At 52.1% G+C, this 14,421-nt stretch overlaps 1 protein-coding gene and 1 long non-coding RNA gene across 2 annotated transcripts in view; one reads left to right on the top strand and one right to left on the bottom strand.

Moving 5' to 3' along the window:
* Positions 1-279: 279 nt before the first annotated feature.
* Positions 280-8,753, bottom strand: LOC137434718 (uncharacterized). Its single transcript, XR_010985920.2, has 2 exons — positions 8,581-8,753; positions 280-928 (listed from the first exon to the last, which is right to left on the bottom strand). It is a non-coding gene; the product is annotated as an uncharacterized LOC137434718 (long non-coding RNA).
* Positions 8,754-9,931: 1,178 nt separating this feature from the next.
* The window catches only part of LOC144893548 (agouti-related protein-like), a 42,056-nt gene continuing 37,566 nt past the window's right edge, over positions 9,932-14,421 (top strand). The window contains exon 1 of the mRNA XM_078784038.1: positions 9,932-9,992. The gene's annotated coding sequence lies outside the window, so the exon portion shown is untranslated. The remainder of the gene's footprint in view (positions 9,993-14,421) is intronic.

The raw sequence follows: 14,421 nt of genomic DNA, 5'->3' as shown, positions 1-14,421 counted from the left end.
TGGGCAGTGTATAATCGGCAGAGGCCTATAGGCCTAATTAGTCCATGCGCTGGACCCCAGATTATAGCCAATCGGTACCAACCAGAGGTACCAGATAAAAATATACTTTTATTAAAGCTTATTATCTGTCCTTTTCAAGTAACTTTGCTGGACCACTATGGCTTGTGGGTTTTTTCGGCAAATTGCTGTCAAACTGTCAATCAAGATTTGAAAGCAACTGTTTGAAGATCTGCGTTTGATAACACACTCTAATATCTCAAATAGGATACAAAACTTAACTTTACAAGTCACAAATTCATGTATTTATTACACAATTAAGCATCATAAATCCATGTAAACAAGAAAATCCACAGTTTCACATGTAAAACAGAAAACTGACTTGTAAACATCGTAGCTGTACAGTGTACATGTACATGATCATCTACATTAAAAAATCTTAATTGTTTGAGTGGCCAAGTTACACTTGTCAATGTATGTTCATTAGGCATTCAAATATACTTGTACAGTCTGTCGGTTTGATGTTTAGTCAACATCCTCATCATCATCAACATCTTCAGCATCACTGGTATTCTGGTCTGAATCATCTTCATCAGCATCCATCATGTTGGTGCAGTCTTGAAGTTTGCACTCAATTGTGCACTTTAGTCTATTAGACAGACACTGGCAGTTTGGTAGCTGACAAACACGCCGGCATGTACAGGATATGAATTCCATGATGACCTGAGGTGCAGGAGAGCCAGTGATCCACAGAACATCAAGTGTGTCATCCTCTCTTGCAGTCCATCCATGGTTGTCCTGGGGATCTGGTACATCTGGATCTGCTAACAGGCTACGTTGCCATATGGCACTTTGATAGTTGCCTCTCAAGGCATGTTGGTGAAGGCAGTCTTCACAGGGTGGCAACTGTCCTGATTCCACTGCTCCTTTCCTGGCACACCACAATTGGTAGCGGAGATCATTGACACGGCATATTGGAGATCTAGCTGCATACAACTTACATTTAAACTCTTGGAGGACTGCGAAGAGTTCAGGTGCCAATATCCTTTGTTTCCCTAATGATATGAAGGCATCTTGATATGCTTTACACTGGCGAACAAGTTTCAATCCCTTTAGTTTCCCTTGTCCAGAAAAAGCACTGATGGTATCACAGCCAGTGTAAGCATGGAAACCCAACAAGCAAGTACAGACCTCACGTCCAACTGCAGAGGCTAGCTTTCTGATACTGATTAGCCTAGTCCTATTCTTTGTTCCACATCGCATGAAGATATCACAGCTGATCATGCTTGTGAAGGCGAGACACAAGATCAGTACATCCGTGTCTTCTGCAAGCAGTGTCACCGATTTGATGCCAGAGTCTGCTGCATGTGTGATGTGTAGAAGCAGTCGAGTATTTGCCTCTTCCTGTGCGGTTTTGAGAGATTTCACTTCTTCAACATGTTCACTGGTTGTCTTGAAGCATTTATTTCCACACGTCACAAACAGCACTTTTTCCCCTATCATGTCTTGTCTTTCTTGCCAGTCATCTGCAAAGAATTGAATCAACTTCTCTTTGCTGGTGGGAGAAGATAGAAGTCGTTTCAGGTTTTTGACTATGAACTGGTACTATTCTGGAAAATGAGATTCCACCCCCATCCCCCCTCTTCAGTCTCTTGGCATGTTTGATGGAGTGTTCTTTGTAAACGTCAAAGACTACATCAACCCTTTCACTTGCAGGGCAACTTTGAAGGACATCTGTCAACAGCTGTTCAGATAACTCGTAAAACGTACGGTTGTCAGCATGCAGTTTGTGGACAAGTGCCATTCCATCAATGACAGTGGCAGATGGTAACTGGAAATTCACCTCTGAAGATACTTGCTTCTCAAGATGCCTTGCAAGGGCCGCTTTGTTTTTTTTTTTTTCAGAGTTCCATCACAATTTGCTAAGGACCATGGCAAGGGGCCTAGTGGGTGTTGAAGTACCTTTTCCATGTCCATTGTTCTACTGCTGGCTATCAGAAGCATTCGTCCGAATAAACGATGATCTGCTTTCAGGATTGTTTCTTTGTTGCCAGATTTGGATTTTGACTTAAGCTGAAGATTGCTGAAGGATTTAAACTGCAATTTTGGGAGTCGGTCATAGAAAGAAGTGCCTTTCTTCAGTCTTGACTCCAGAAACACTTGATATGCTGTCTCTCCTTGTTCCTTGGCTGTCGGACTGCTACATCTGATGGTGAAGTAATTCCAGACGAAATGCTCAATAGTTCTGATTCACTTGAGCCAAAGGGATCAATCCAGTTATTTTCAAGAAGATCTACAACTGACTGAACATTTGTTTCATCTCGCTGGATACGAGTTGCTCCCAAATCTGGATGTTTAATATTATGGTCATGAAGATCAATCATGTTCCGCAGCTGTCTCAGGCACTAGAGAGCCATGCCTCAATATCCTGATCATGCTTTGAGTACATGTCAAGTTTCTCCTTCATGATCATATGTTCTTCTGCTAATTTTTGTTTTGACAGATTATCAGGCATTATAATAAGTTTACCCTTTTCACTAGAGAAGATATGAAGACTCAGACCAAACTCTGCCTCCAGCTTACGACGGATGTGTTTCTTGGTGTGTGGTTTGATTTCTGTTATACCCTGATCATACATGAAAGACACCAATTTCTCTGTGAGCTCTGTCATGTGTGTAACATGGGGTCTTCCAAACAATTCCTCTCTGACATATTCAAACAATTTCTCATAAGCAGACATCTCTGCCGAGGCATATTCATTAGTATGTGCATCTTCCTCATTTTGTGCTGTTGATTCTGGCTTCTGTACATGTCTGGTATAACCAATGTAACAAGACTTATGGTAATGTGCTTCCGCAGCTACAATATCTCGTGCTGTGAGGGCCAAGATCCGCTTATCCATTTGCATTTCTTCTCTAGTTCTTTCTATTGTCACCATTCTTGCAGCTGAACTTCGCACAGTGTTATCTGCCCGCAAGTCCACACACTGAATTAACTTTTCACGAGTGTGACTTCCCTTTACATATTTGTTGCATTTGTCACAAAAGATACATTTGACAGGATAAACAACAGATTTACAGTCATCAGTCTGCCTCTGTGTGCGTCGGAGCCCAAACTCTGATGTAGAAGATGTGGAACTACAAGTGTCGAGATCATGCCTTTTATTGTGCCTTATGTAATTGTGGTTTGCATTTAATAATGGTTGCTTTGTGAAAAGGATAAAGCTTACTATGTTCCCTCTTGCTTTTTAACTATGCTATATTTTCCAACTGTGCCAAGGAATGTAGAAAGATAGTGAAACTGCTTGCTCTGTTAGACCCCCTCGTGAAAACGCGTCTGTCCTTGACCAAAGGCCAGCATGGAAGATAAGTTTTGAGAATGTCACAGTGGTCTTTCTCCCGCATCTTACCCTTTGCTCATGCCAAAGAAGATAGGGTCTCGGTGGGAGATGTCTAGCCAGTTTTCCTTTGTCCGTGCTCATTTTTCAGCGGAGATTTTTTGTATAATTTTGTGTATATAAAGAAACTCTGGGTTGCCAATTTTCTAGGAGTGTATGTGGCCATGCTGTTCAATTGTGAATGGTATGACTCTTACACCCTCCACAGCGCTGTGATATTGGTTCATCATTAAATCTTGTTATCCCAGGAACTCAAGGTGTGGAACATGGTTCTATTCTCCAGACAAGGACTTCTCTCGGCCTGAAGTTTCTCCAGGGACTTCTTATGTACAAAGTCATTTCGACATTTTGTTTGATAAACTATATCAGGAATCTCCTCTGTCATTAATTTGTATTTAAGTATTGGTGCGTAGTCCCGTATCTTTGCAGCCTCTAAGAGTGTATTCCATGATGTGATGTCCTTTGGCCTTGTCAAGTTACTTGTGGGCACTTCACGATTACATAGGATACATTGTGGCGGACACGAAAGCTCACTGGCGTGAGGGCATCATTCCGCGCACCAAGTGGGCGGTGGCCACGCCCGAGGGGTAGGCGTGGCCGCGGGATATACACCGGGCACGCAGCCCGGAACGTTCCAGTGTTACAGTGGAGCTCTCGAATAAAGACTCTTACAACTTACCGCGTTGTCCGCTTCCTCCTTGCTTACAAGCAGCGCGTGTAACACCGCGCTCCATTGGTGACCTCCGACATTCTGGTCAGCCGTCACTGACCACCCGAACCCGCCACAGCCATGGCAACCAACGCGGTAGCGATAAAGTTCTCCCCGAGTTCTGGGAAGCTCAGGCGGAGATCTGGTTCCTGCAGGCCGAAGCTCAGTTCAGGCTTCGACGCATCACGGCGGACGAGACACGCTACTGCCACGTGGTCGCCTACCTCGGGGCCGGCGCGGCCGCCCGCGTCATGTCGGTCCTGAGGAACCCACCGGCCCACGACAGGTACGGGGCGATCAAGCGACAGCGTCCTCCTCGCCACGTTCGGCCTCACGGTGGACGCACGGGCCGATCGCCTCTTGGACCTCCCGCGCTCGGTGACACGTGACCGTCGGTCCGAATGGACCATATGCTGTCGCTCATGGGCGACGAAACCCCGAACGCTCTATTCCGGGCGTTATTGAGACGCCAGCTGCCGGCACGAGTCCGCCTCGCGTTGGCCGGTTCTGTGACAACAGAACCCCGTGCGCTCGCGGCCGAGGCCGACAAGTTCTACGCGGCTTTGGACACGCAGGCGAGTTTCAGTGCGGCCGTAGCGGCTCCCGAGCCCGAAACTGCTGCGGGTGCCCACCCCTACTACGCAACGCACCGCATAGCCGCTGAACCTCCTGCGGGTGCCCACCCCTGCTCCGAGGGGCGCCTCGTGGCGGCCGCCACGCCCCGCCCACCACCACCACGGAAACCGTTGCCTCCGGCTTCGCCGCAAACCTGGTGCCATTTCCACGCTAGGTTCAGCCACGAGGCTCGGCAATGTCGCCCGCCGTGCTCATTCGGCAGGTCGGGAAACGCCCGGGCCGGCCCTCGGTAGTGGCACTGAGCGCCGGCCGATTAAACAGCCTCCTGTACATAACGGACACCTTATCCGGGCGCCGTTACCTGTGTGACACGGGAGCGCAGGTGAGTGTCGTTCCCGCCGGTACGTCCGACAAGCAGTCCGCGGGCCGGGGCCCCGCGCTGCTTGCTGCCAAAGGTACGCCCATTCGCATGTATGGAAAACGCTGCCTTTCCCTGTGGTTCGGAAGGCAGGTTTTCCGATGGTCGTTCGTGACTGCTGACGTGCCTATGGCACTGCTTGGCACGGACTTCCTCTGTGCCAATGGCCTGTTGGTCGACGTCAAGCACAGAAGGCTTGTCCAGGCTGAGACGTTCAGCTCGCTCGCTTGCGCGCTGCCCGCCTCGTTGAGCAGCTCATGGAGCGGCTCACCGAGCGGCTTGCTGAGCGGTTCGGTTCCGGCCAGGTTCATCTGCACGCTTCCGGCAGCGGACAAATTCACCCGCCTCCTCACCCGTTTCCCGGCCCTCACGAGGCCCACCTTCTCGGCGGGGACCGTCAAGCACGGGGTGGAACATCACATCCCCACCGCCGGGCCACCGGTCTATGCCCGGGCACGCCGCCTCGAGCCGACGAAGCTCATGGTAGCTAAAGTGGAGTTTGCTATGCTGGAGCGGCTCAGCATCGTGCGGCGCTCCGAGAGTGCTTGGGCGTCGCCGCTCCACATCGTGCCCAAGCCCGGCGGAGGACGGCGACCGTGCGGGGACTACCGCCGTCTCAACGACGCCACCACCCCCGACCGCTACCCCGTCCCCCATATTCAGGACTTTTCCGCCTGCTTGGCGAATATGTCCTTCTTCTCGAAGGTGGACCTCATACGCGGTTACCACCAGGTCCCCGTCAGGCCAGAGGACATCCCGAAGACGGCTGTCATGACGCCGTTCGGTCTTTTCAAATTTCTTCGGATGCCCTTCGGTTTGAAGAATGCGGCTCAGGTGTTCCAGCGCCTCATGGACAGCGTCTTGCGCGACTTGGATTTCGTCTACGTCTATCTGGATGACATCCTCGTCGCAAGCGTGTCCCGCGAAGAGCACCTACACCATCTCCACACGCTCTTCGAACGTCTAGGCCAGCACGGCCTGATCGTGAACCCCGCCAAGTGCCGGATCGGTGTCGCCGAAATCGACTTTTTGGGGCACCGCATCACCAGGCATGAGGCCGTCCCCCTACCAGCCAAGGTGGAGGCGGTGAAGGGGTTTCCACGCCCCCGCACGATCAGGGGGCTCCAGGACTTCCTGGGCATGGTAAACTTTTACCACCGTTTCCTGCCCCGCATCGCCCAGCTCCTGCGCCCCCTGCACGAGGCCCTCCGAGGGAAGCCAGGCAAAGGTGACGTCAGCTGGACCGAGCAGATGGACGCGGGGTTCATGGGCGCGAAGCTCGCCTTGGCTAACACCACCATGCTCGCGCACCCGGCGCCCGATGCACCGATCGCCCTCACCACCGACGCCTCGGACTACACGGTGGGCGCGGTGCATGAGCAATGGGCGCGTGGAGCTTGGCAACCGCTGGCGTTCTTCAGTCAGCAGCTTCGCCCGCCCGAACGCCGGTACAGTACCTTCGACCGCGAGTTGCTCGGGCTCCACCTGGCGGTCAGGCACTTCCGCCATCTGCTCGAGGGCCGTGCGTTCACGGCCTTCGTCGACCACAAGCCACTGGTGTTCACGATGGGCAAGGTCGCCGAGCCGTGGTCGGCCCGGCAGCAGCGTCACCTCTCGGCCGTGTCCGAATACACGACGGACATCCGGCACGTCACGGGGAAGGACAACCCGGTGGCGGATTGCCTTTCCCGGTCCGTTGCCCACGCGGTCCACCTCGGCATCGACTATGCCCGGATGGCGGCGGAGCAGGCCGCCGACCCCGACGTCCAGGCCTTGTGGACTGCCGTTATGGGCCTCCGCGTCACCGAGGTGCCGTTCAACAGCGCGGGCACGGCCCTCTGGTGCGACGTCTCCCTCGGGCGGTCTCGCCCCATCGTGCCCGCGGGCTGGCAGCGCCGGATTTTCGACTCCATCCACAGCCTGTCCCACCCGGGCACGAGGGCCTCCCAGAGGTTGGTCGCTGACAAGTTTGTCTGGCATGGCCTCCGGAAGGCCGTCCACGGCTGGGCCATGACGTGCCTCGCGTGCCAGGGCGCGAAGGTGCACCGACACACCCAGGCCCCATTGGCCCTGTTTGCGGTGCCGGAACGTCGGTTTGACCACGTTCACGTGGACCTGGTGGGACCTCTGCCCCCCTCGCGGGGTTTCACCCACGTCCTGACCATGATGGACCGCACCACCCGGTGGCCGGAGGCCGTGCCTTTGGCGTCAACGATGGCGGCGGACGGCGCGCAGGCGTTCATCGCCACCTGGGTCGCCCGGTTTGGCGCCCCCTAGGACATCTCGTCCGACCGCGGCCCCCAGTTCACGTCGGAGCTCTGGGGGGCGGTCGTGCGGGGGCTCAGGGTCCAGCTGCACCGCACAACGGCCTACCACCCCCAGGCTAACGGCCTGTGCGAGCGGTTCCACCGCTCGTTGAAGGCCGCGCTTCGGGCGACCCTCCGCGACAGCGGCTGGGTCGACAGGCTCCCCTGGGTGCTGCTGGGTCTCCGGACGGCACCCAAGGACGACCTGCGTGCATCCGCGGCGGAGTTGGTCTTCGGGCAACCGCTGCGGGTGCCGGGCGAGTTCCTCCCGGACTCCACGGCACCATGGTCCACGAAGCAGGAGCGCTCCGCGCTGCAGGAGACCGCCCAGAGGTTCGCCTGGTGCCCACGGCGCACCACGGGCACCCACCTACGCACATCGCCCCGGAGCTTCGCACCGCGGAGTACGTCTTCGTCCAGCACGACGCCCACCAGACACCACTGCGGCCCACGTACGATGGGCCTTTCCGCGTGCTGGAGACCGGGGTGAAACATTTCACCTTGGACATCGGCGGCACTCCTGACCGGGTCTCCATAGACCGCCTCAAGCCGGCCCACCTCGACGTGGACCACCCAACGCCGGTGGCTCGGCCCCCGCGTCGGGGCCGCCCCCCAGCGGGCGGACCCCCAGCACCGCCCGGCCCCGCCGGCACGCCGCCCCCCGAGCCTGCACCCGCCGGCTTGAGGCGGTCTATGGAGACCCGGTCAGGAGTGCCGCCGATGTCCAAGGTGAAATGTTTCACCCCGGTCTCCAGCACGCGGAAAGGCCCATCGTACGTGGGCCGCAGTGGTGTCTGGTGGGCGTCGTGCCAGACGAAGACGTACTCCGCAGTGCGAAGCTCCGGGGCGACGCTCCGGGGCACCCGGCCCATCCCGGGTGCAGCCGCAGGCATCCCAGCTGGCATCCCTGCACCCTGGACGCCGCCAGTCGCCAGAGGGCGCTTCGGCCGGGTCATCCGTTTGCCCCGCAAACTGGCCCTCCAGGTGCGCGGGAATTCTGGGAGGGCGCGTGTGGCGGACACGAAAGCTCACTGGCGCGAGGGCATCATTCCGCGCACCAAGTGGGCGGTGGCCACGCCCGAGGGGTAGGCGTGGCCGCGGGATATACACCGGGTGCGCAGCCCGGAACGCTCCAGTGTTACAGTGGAGCTCTCGAATAAAGACTCTTACAACTTACCGCGTTGTCCGCCTCCTCCTTGCTTACAAGCAGCGCGTGTAACACGCGCTTCAACATAATCCAGTGTCAAGTTTGGGTATTTTGGATGGTTTGGGATGTTTCACTCCACTGACATTAATGTCTGACTCCATTCTTCACTTCATGAGTTCATTCTTCACCGTATTAATCAAAATCTGATGGGAAAAATCAAAACGATTAGGTCAGATGGCACAGGCAAATACGTAGATATTCACATTTTTACCTTCAAAATGGCAAGACACTTAAAACACGTGTAGCACGCTATGGCTACTCAAATGAAATGTCCAGCAAACATTTTTAGCAATGGTTTACCATCAAGTTTCACTGGTATGAATATCTTTTGGTACCTTTCTGGTACCACTTACCCTATCTGGCCCATGGACTAAATGTGTTAGCCCCACCAAAAAATCAAGATGGCGGCCATATCATTTTGTCTCGTGCCATGATGGGTGGAGTCAAGTGACAGATGTGGGTGTGGTCCGGCAGATGACGACAAACAGTTGCACATTTCAAAAGTCGACTCCCAACAAGAACACCAACAAAAATAGCAATGCAAAGCTCTTGTCGGCCTGTGACATGCCGCAGGTGAAAATATTTGCCTTCTTACGTCAATGAATACATTACCTGGTTTCATTGCACGTGCAGAATTTATTTCTCCAAAATAGTTTTGCCAACTTTTCTGCTTTTCCTTTTGGAGGTGTTGGGTGGAGGGAGGGCAGGCTCAAAAATATCGTACAACATTACGCAGAATCTTAGAAGTAGGTCATTTGGAATAAAACGTCAGCACAGTGGAACACCTGCGGTGGCGGAAAGCTGTTTGATCGAAATCATTCAAAAGTGACTCATAAACTGTGGTGTTTAGTGCGTAAACTCCATGATAAACAACTGCATGCTCAACAACAACATTTTAAAGACTGATGCGAAACGATTTGGGAGAAAACGTTTCAAATCAGCAGCAGAAAATAGTTCTGTTTTTAAATATTTGGTGCAGGAGCCGCACGTTCAACCAAAAATATCTACTCGATGAACTTGCTTTGCTGATTGCGCTTTTCTTGATTATACTGCTCTTGCCACACTTGAGGTTGAAGACATCACGAATGCAGATACAAGTAACACAAGCAAATTGGTCATACACTGACAGCGTCATATAAAAGCCTTCGTTTCACTTGTTTTGCTTTATCAGATGAAAACATCAGAAATTTTGGCACACTTGCGTTATGAGGATTGAGGTGGGGGTGGGTGAAGACGTCACTGTGACGCAATCTCCTGGTGAACCCTGGGTAATAAAACAATGATGGAACCCCTTATATATATATAGCCGGTTTCACTTATCCAGAAAAATCTTGGCAGCTCTTCATTTTCTGTGCAGGCATACACGAGCATCACATCGAAAGGTAATTTACAGGACGTTTGATGCTGTGATAAGTACACAGTTTGATCTCTCTTTTGGGTAATTATTTATCATTTTTTATATAGTTTTTAATTGCAATGGGGAAAACCAATTTCCTTTTTGTTTGGTGGACGCCGTCTTGGTTTTGTGCACATGTGGAAGTCGGTGTGTTGGATGAAAATATGCTTCAGCTGAGCGCATGGAGACGTAGCCGTGAGATTGGGTCGCCTCGGATTGTAGAAACTGGGAGACCTTAGATGCTCCGAAATACATTTAGAACCAATCAATTGAAATGCTAAAAGTAAATTATGCAAATGTTCAATGGAGGTTGTTATTTTTTTTTTTACTTTTCAACTTCAATAGTTGTTCATGTTATTAAACATTTATGCTTACAGTTACCATGGTTATAAAAAATATCATGGATCTTTACCTCCGCCACTGAAGGTGAATTAAGGTTATGTTTTCACCCCTGTCTGTTTGTCTGTCATGACGAATTTTTTTTCAATTTTCGTCATATGTCAGTCTGTCTCGGTTGTTTGTGAGTGAGTGCAATAACTCGCGAACGCTTTCAGCTACCTTTGTCAAACTTTACCAGAGGATTGCGAAGGAAAAAGGTGAGGCTGATGTTTTTGACTACATGGGTCAAAGGTCAAGGTCACAGGTCAAGGTTCTTTCGTTTGTTTGGGCGATATCTCATACATCTGAGATAGGAAGCTGAAATTTGGCCACAAATAGTGCTTTTCTGAAGCTTTGGCAAAAATGATATTTTTAAATTTTTTGATTACTTAATTATTATTTATTTATTAAGTACTTATATTTTTGCTTTGGCAAAAACGATATTTTTTAATTTTTTGATTACTTCATTATTATTTATTTATTAAGTACTTATATTTTTTCTTTCTTGTCTTAGCAAAATCTCAGGCATCTTTTGTGCTAAGAAGTTGATATTTTGACACAACAATGACCAATAGATTTGGCTGTAAAGGGTATTTTTGATTTTTGTATTCATTGATTTAATCAACTAATCGATCAATTATTTAATTTTTTGATTAATTACTTAACTAATTTCCAAAAAGGTACATATTCGGATGAAGCAGTGGTGGTTTAGGTATGCTATTATCCAATTGATTAAGAAATTCATTCTTTTACAATTATTCATTTATTTAAATTACACAATTAATCAAACAGCAATTAATCAAACATTAATCAAACATTTAAATTACACATTTAATTACACAAATTACACATCAAACAGCAATTAATTAATACACAATTACACAATTAAATTACACAATTAATTAATGAATCAATCATCGTTTCTCTTGATTTTCATCATACCTGTCAGGCTACCGCTCTGATAGCTTCTTGTATGTTTGTTTGTCTGCGAGTGCAATAACTCGTGAATGCGTTCAGCTACCTTTGTCAAGCTTTACCAGAGAATTGCGAAGGAAAAAGGTGAAGCTGACCATGCTTTTGACTAAATATGTCAAAGGTCAAAGGTCAAGGTCCTCTCATTTGTCCGGGCGATATCTCAGCCATCTTTTGAGCTAGGAAGCTGAGATTTGAGCGGAACAGTGAACACGTGCTTTGGCAAAAACTGGATTTTTTATTTTTGGATTAATAAATAAAGAAATTTATTTTTCATCATCGATTTATTAAGTACTTATGTATTTCCTTTCTCATCTGGGCAATATCTCGGGCACCTTTTGAGTTAGGAAGCTGGTATTTGGACATGACAGTGACCAAGTGATTTAGCTGTAAAGAGTATTTTGATTTCTTGATTAATCGATTAATCAATTAATTATTTCATTTTTCGATCAAATAATTAGTTTTTAAAAAGTTATAGATTCCAATGAAACAGTGATGGTTTAGGTATGCTATTAGGCAATTGATGAATAAATCATTTTACGGTTATTATCAATTTATTATAATTACACAACAAATTAATCAATAAATTATTGTTACCCTCACCAGAGGAGAGGGTATTGCTTTTGAGTCCATTTGTCTGTCTGTTTGTCTATTTGTCCACACGGAATAAATATGATTTTCTCTGCAACCGATGGTCTGATTGACGGGAAATTTTCGCCATAGGTGCGCCTCTTCCTGTATAATTTTTCAATGACAATTATGACGTCATAGGTCACGTGGTTTGGAAAACCAAAAAACTGAAAAATCGAAAAACTTTGCACCTCTATATCTCCAAAAGCGCTGCATAGAAAAAAAATCGAGACATGGCTCATTGAAAAGAACTCTCCATGAGGAATAACCTTTGTTAATGATGATGTTGAAGGAGCTGGGGCTCCCACGTCGATCGGAAGAATGGACGCGACAAAAAGCTGGAATTCATCCGAGTTGCTTTAATCAAACCAAACACTCAGGCACTCTGAAAAGCCCGTTTATCGGGCAGCAATATATATACATATTATCCCGGAGCGTTTGCCCAGGAAAGGCGAGAGGGGGCGTGGCCCAGCGTCCTGGCTGCGGCCTGGCAAGTTGAGGGCGAGCCTGCCCGGGCATGCCCGGGCATGCCCGGGCGTCCCGACCGAGGCCTGGCAAGTTGAGCGCGGGCCTGCCCGGGCGTCCTGGACGAGCCCGGCATGGTGATCGCTCCGCGTCCTTGATAGGTGCAAGGCGATTGTGAAAACCCAGCGGTAGCCGCTACACACGTCCCCCCAGAATCGACTTGCACCGGCAGGGTCAATTTGAGGGGGGTCCTGATGACCCGGCCGAAGCGACCCCTGGCGGGTCGTGGGAGGGGGTCCGGTGTGGTGGTGGGCGGTCGAGTGGGGGGCACCGTGGACGGGGGGCGGCCTCGCCGCGGTGGAAGGGCCACCCGTGGTGGGTGGTCGACGTCCACGTGCGCCGGCTTGAGGCGGTCCACCGCAATCCGGTCCGACCTGCCGCCGATGTCGATGACGAACGACTTGTCGTCCCGTCGCAGCACCCGGAAGGGCCCGTCGTACGGCGGCCGGAGTGGCCCCCGATGTGCGTCGTGACGCACAAAAACATACTCCGCTGTGCGAAGTGCTGGGGGGACGTAGGACTGGGGGTCACCGTGGTGGGATGTTGGCACGGGGGCAAACCGTCGGGCGGCCTCCTGGAGGTCCGAGCGCTGGTGAGCTGCGGACCAGGGACTGGTAGCGTCGGGCACGAATTCGCCCGGGACGCGTAGCGCCTGGCCATAGACAAGCTCGGCGGTGGATGCCTGGAGGTCCTCCTTGGGGGCCGTGCGGAGGCCCAAAAGGACCCACGGCAGCCGGTCAGCCCAACCGCCGTCTTGAAGGCCGGCCATGAGCGCGGCCTTCATGGAGCGGTGGAATCGCTCGCACAACCCGTTTGCTTGGGGGTGGTAGGCCGTAGTACGGTGGAGCTTGACCCCCAGGTTGCGGGCGACCGCGCCCCACAGCTCGGAGGTGAACTGTGGTCCGCGGTCTGACGAGATGTCCGCCGGTGCGCCGAAGCGGGCGACCCAGGTGGCGATGAAAGCCTGCGCCACGTCGGCGGTGGTGGTGGAGACGAGGGGAACGGCCTCCGGCCACCTGGTGGTCCTGTCCACCATGGTGAGCAGGTGTATGAACCCCCGTGACGGGGGGAGGGAGCCCACCAGATCCACGTTGACGTGGTCGAAACGTCGTTCGGGCACGGTGAAAGGTGCCAGCGGGGCCTGGGTGTGTCGGTGGACCTTGGCCCGTTGGCAGGCCGTGCAGGTGCTGGTCCAATCGCGGACGTCCCGACGAAGGCCGTGCCAGACGAATCGCGCCGACACCAGCTTCTGGGAAGCTTTCCGGCCCGGGAGGGAAAGGCCGTGGAGGGAGGCGAAGATGCGGCGTTGCCAGGTGACGGGCACGATGGGGCTAGGCTGGCCTTGGGAGACGTCGCAGAGCAGGACAGTGTCCGCGAAGGGGATGTCGGCCAGGCGGAGGCCCGTGTCCGCCGCCCGGAGGGCTTGCACCGTGGTGTCGGTGGTTTGGTCCACCGCCATAAGCGCAAAGTCCACGCCCAGGTGGACCGCGTTCGCGCTGGCCCGGGAAAGACAGTCGGCCACGGCGTTGTTTTTGCTGGCGACGTGCCGGATGTCCGTGGTAAACTCCGACACGGCGGAGAGGTGGCGCTGTTGGCGGGCCGACCACGGCTCCGTGACCTTGGCCATGGCGTAAACCAACGGCTTGTGGTCGACGAACGCCGTGAAAGGTCGGCCCTCCAGGAGGTGGCGGAAATGGCGGACGGCCAGGTGTAGACCGAGGAGCTCCCGGTCAAACGTGCTGTATTTGAGCTCGTTCGGCCGGAGCTGCCGGCTGAAAAAAGCGAGTGGCTGCCAAACCCCGTTCACCCATTGCTCATGTACGGCGCCCACCGCGTAGTCGGAGGCATCCGTGGTGAGGGCGATGGGAGCGTTGAGCACCGGGTGAGCGAGCAGTGTTGCGTCGGCGAGG

The sequence above is a fragment of the Myxine glutinosa genome, chromosome 9, assembly GCF_964187855.1.
Source record: "Myxine glutinosa chromosome 9, kmMyxGlut1.1, whole genome shotgun sequence".
Taxonomy (NCBI): domain Eukaryota; kingdom Metazoa; phylum Chordata; class Myxini; order Myxiniformes; family Myxinidae; genus Myxine; species Myxine glutinosa.
This window is presented reverse-complemented; position numbering and strand designations above follow the sequence as displayed.